This window comes from Amphiprion ocellaris, chromosome 19 (assembly GCF_022539595.1).
Source record: "Amphiprion ocellaris isolate individual 3 ecotype Okinawa chromosome 19, ASM2253959v1, whole genome shotgun sequence".
Lineage (NCBI taxonomy): Eukaryota > Metazoa > Chordata > Actinopteri > Pomacentridae > Amphiprion > Amphiprion ocellaris.
The window spans coordinates 24,522,278-24,527,205 of record NC_072784.1 but is presented as its reverse complement, the minus strand read 5'-3'; the positions used below and the strand labels follow the sequence as shown (position 1 = coordinate 24,527,205).

The window sequence follows — 4,928 nt, the reverse complement described above, 5'->3', positions numbered from 1 at the left end:
GACATTTGGACTACAGAGCCCTGTACACAAAAATCACCACTACTGTGTTTATAGCAATTACCATTTTGCTAATGTGTTCATACATTCCAGTCTAGCTGTACATTTCTGTTTATATTGTGTTCTATTTTACTATTTCTTTTTCCTCCCTGTTCCTCTTTCTATTGTTTATTTTTTATTATTCTCTTCCATATTCCTAGGATGACACCAACAGCCGAAACCAAATCCGTGTATATTGTGTACTTACTTGGCCATTAAAGCTGACTCTGATCACTTTTCTGTCTTTGGTCTAGGCAAGAGGAAAGGGGGCCACAGAAAATTGGACCTTCCTAGCATACTTGTGGAGATGCAGGCTGAGGAGGAGTGGAGTCATGCCCAGCATGATGAGAACATCTGGTTGTTCCTCAGCGAGGCAAGAGAGAATGAAGCGGCCTTGCAGCGGGAGGAGATGGCCCAGAATACTGCCTTCAACCAGTCATTCCTGGGTGTGCTGGGGCAGCTGGGGTAGCTGGGTAGGCAGTGGGCAGCCGGCGAGTGTGAGCGAGTCCACCTCCCATAGACTTGAGATTTACAAGTGCTGGTCATATAATTAGAATATCACGAAAAAGCCCGTCTTTTGGACAACTGTCAGGTCAGTAGTCTTCCCCATGATTGTGTAGCCTACACAACTAGGCTGAGAGACCATTTAAAGGCCTTTGCAAGTGTTTTGAGTTAATTAGCTGATTAGAGGTGTCTTCAATATTGAACCTTTCTACAATATTCTAATTTTCAGAGATACCAAATTTGAGATTTTTGTTAGTATTCAGGTATAATCATCAAAGTTAAGAGAAATAAACATTTGAAATATATCAGTCTCTGTGTAATGAATGAGTATAATATACAAGTTTCACTTTTTGAATGGAATTACTGAAATAATGAACAACTTTTTTCATGATATTCTAATTATATGAGCAGCACTTGTAGTTGTATATAGTTTTACTTTTAGTCCTCCACTGTAGGAGAGGCCCACCAGTTTGTACTTTGCACATTGTAAATAGTTTTGATTTTGCTGCTGACTAATAAACTGTTTTGTGACTTATGTGACTGCATCATAACTTCTCATTTTGTCTGTTAAGACACTGGTAGAAAAAGAGTCAACAGTCTGAACCAAACAATTCTATATTCCCTAATAATGTATTTGTGTTTAATGGGATTTAACATGTTTTAACACAAACTCCTTTATGGTTCATAATTCCGGTGACTGAATTACACCAAAGCAATACTGATTTATCAAACTGTAATTTTCTTAAAACAGCTGTTTTAATGTTTTGGCGTTTAATTTTTTATTTAATCTTGCTAACCTTCACAAACAAACAATAGCATAGACACATCTACAAAAGTTTATTGTCAGAATTGCATTAAAGAAAACAATAGCGGTCCGGGGACCGAAAAACAGAAGTATAACAAGAAGAATAACTTTGCATGACACGTACTGCATCAGTGCATCCTGTACATCTCTGTCCTCCTCCTCTACACCTTGTGCCACTGCAGGCTCATGTGCTGCTGCTTCAGGTAAATCCCATGAAGTCTCATCAGAGAGCATCTGAAACACATACAGAGCATACATATTTTAATACCTAATAGCGATAAACTGCAGCCATTACAGGGTCGTTCACAGGACTGATACATGATAGCTAGCGAACTAGCATTAGCTTACCCTCATATGTCGTCTCGTTCATATCCTCTTGTCTTCGGCTTGATACTGCTGCATTGCCTCCCAAACTCTCCTGTGTGTCTCCTCAGTGTTTCGACTCGCCGCTCTCAGCTTTCTCCGACTCTTCTATTACTCTGAATCTGACAGAAAGCCACAGACCGAGCAGCAGGTGTACTATCGCCTCCATGTACATTGTTGCATTGCGTTTGTGTCGCACAGAAATGACGGTAAGGGACTTTCGGACCGCCGTGCTATGACGACTCCACCCACGATGAGGTGGTTCTCAATGTAATGGAAAAACAACTAAACCGAGACGAGCCGTGGCGCGCCGAGTAGATGCTAAAGGAAATGCTAAAGGAAAATTTGTCTTGCAGCATGTATCAACATTTGTGAAAGAGGACCGAGTCTTTAGCGGTTGCTAATAAAGTTTTGTTTTATTGAGTATCCAAACCAACGTAGAGGTGAATAGCGCCACCCAGTGTATCGGAATGTGTTCACAAGCTCTGCGTCAATCCATTATCTGGAATCGATTTGCCTTGACTTGATGTGCAGGGTAACCAATCAGGTGTTAGGATCCGCCCACCGACTTTGACGGGCGAGGTTGACAGATAAAATAAATTCATGATCCACTGCAACACAAGGACCATGAAATAATTAATTAAATAGTGAAATAATGAAATATGGTTTTTTACTTAAAATGAATTGGTATTTTAATAAATTAATGACATATTTAATAACACATTTATGTATTTAATTCCAATTTTAATTAATTAATGACATATTTAATGCCAATTTTAATTAATTAATGACATATTTAATTATTTAATGATATATTTATTTAATAACACATTTAAGTATTTAATTCCAATTTTAATTAATTAATGAAATATTTAATTCCAATTTTAATTAATTAATGAAATATTTAATTCCAATTTTAATTAATTAATGACATATTTAATTAATTATTTAATGATGTATTTATTTTTTTAATTTTGGCACTTTTAGTCCTCCATAGCTCCCACTCCTCCCACCTCTCATCAAAGCACCGGCCAGCCAGCTCCTTCTTCACACCTCAGCTCTATACCACCAACAGCACCTCTCCTCCTCTCCCCGTCCTCCACCACCTCCGGACTCCACATACAGCCCCATCACCCCTCCTCATCTCACCCCACACCACCACCATCACCCCTCCTCCTGCCACCCTCCTCCACCACCCCAAGCCTCTCCATAACAGCTGATCAGGTGAGAAGTGAGCTTAAAAAGATCAAGACCAGAAAGGCCGTAGGTCCTGATGGAATCAGCTCCAGACTCCTTAGAGACTGCGCAGACCAGCTCTGTCAGGTGCTGCTGCACATCTTTAACCTGAGCCTGAGTCTGGAGAGAGTTCCTCTGTTATAGAAGACTTCCTGCCTGGTTCCTGTCTCAAAGACCAGGAACCCCAGGGAGTCTAACCACTTCAGACTTGTGGCCTTCACTTCTCATCTGATGAAGACCATGGAGAGGATTGTCCTCAGGAACCTTCGTCCCCAGGTGAGCCCACATCTGGATCCACTGCAGTTCGCTTACCAACCGAACATTGGAGGTGGATGATGCAGTCGTCTACCTGCTGCACAGATCGCTGACTCACCTGGAGAACCCCGGCAGCACTGTGAGGGTCATGTTCTTTGACTTCTCCAGTGCTTTCAACACAATACAGCCTTCTCTGCTCAGGGTGAAGCTTGAAGGAGCGGGAGTAGACTGTCACCTGGCTGCTTGGACCATCAACTACCTCACCAACAGACCACAGTACGTGAGGCTTCAAGACTGTGTGTCTGATGTGGTAGTCAGCAGCATGGGGGCCCCACAGGGGACAGTGCTCTCCCCCTTTCTCTTCACCCTGTGCACGTCGGACTTCCATTATAACTCTGGGAGCTGTCACCTCCAGAAGTTCTCCGATGATACAGCCATTCCAGCAAAGCTGGAATACAAAAAGAAGATTGAGAGGAATTTTCAACACAGCAACATTTGTGATGTGTGGAGAATTCCTCTCTCAGTACCATCTCTGGACATAACAATAAAAAGAAAAGGGAGCCAATAGTGGGTGATGTGGAAAGAGCTGATGAACTCAACCTGTTCTTCAACAGATTTGACACTGTGGACACACCTACTTCCACTTCTGCTCCTCCTCCTTCTCCTCAGCATATGGTAATTCCCACCATATCTCCTTCTTCTCCTCCACCGTCTCCTACACATGTCTCCACAGCTGCAGCCACTTCCCTTCTAGCACCTGTAACCTGCTCTGTCACAGAGACAGGGGTGATGTTGGAGCTTGGCAGACTTTGCTCTGGGAAGGCAGCTGGCCCAGATGGTGTGTGTCCAAGGCTGCTTAAAGACTGTGCTGCACAACTGTGTCAACCTCTCCACAGGATCTTCAATGTGAGTCTACAGCTGGGGTGGATGCCTGCTCTATGGAAAACATCCTGTATTGTACCGGTACCAAAAATCAAATGTCCAGCTGAACTAAATGACTACAGACCTATTGCCCTTACCTCACACGTCATGAAAACTCTGGAGCGGCTGATTCTACGCCTACTGAGGTTTGAGGTCAAAGAAAAACTTGATTCCCTGCAGTTTGCAAACAAAGAACACATTGGAGTGGATGATGCCATCCTCTTCATGCTTCACCGTGTCCTGTCTCATCTGGAGGAACCTGAAGTTTATGTGAGAATCATGTTCTTTGATTTTTCAAATGCATTCAACTCCATCCAATCCACCATACTCAAAGACAAGCTCACAGAGATGGGAGTGGATCCTTCCTGTGTTTCTAGGATCACAGATTACCTGTCAGGAAGGCCACAGTTTGTCAGGCTGGGGAACTGTGTTTCTGGGACATTAATGAGCAGTACTGGGGCTCCACAAGGAACAGTCCTGGCTCCATTCCTGTTCACACTGTATACATCTGACTTCAAATACAGCACTGAGTCCTGCCACATTCAAAAATACTCTGATGACACTGCTATTGTGGCATGTATCAGAAATGGACATGAAGCTGAATACAGGGATCTGATAAGTGCCTTCAGTGACTGGAGTCACAAAAACTGCCTGCTACTCAACACCTCAAAGACAAAGGAAATGATCATCGATTTCCACAAATCCAAACCCCCTTTTCAGCCAGTGAACACTTGTGGCGTGGACACTGAGGTGGTGACATCATATAAATATGTAGGTGTCCACCTTGATAATAAGTTGGACTGGTCTA

General features: G+C 42.8%; 1 long non-coding RNA gene across 1 annotated transcript; it reads right to left on the bottom strand.

Moving 5' to 3' along the window:
• Window positions 1-1,151: 1,151 nt before the first annotated feature.
• LOC129347532 (uncharacterized) lies at window positions 1,152-2,668 on the bottom strand. The gene is made up of 2 exons (XR_008599671.1): window positions 1,694-2,668; window positions 1,152-1,579 (listed from the first exon to the last, which is right to left on the bottom strand). It is a non-coding gene; the product is annotated as an uncharacterized LOC129347532 (long non-coding RNA).
• Between the last annotated feature and the right edge of the window lie 2,260 nt (window positions 2,669-4,928).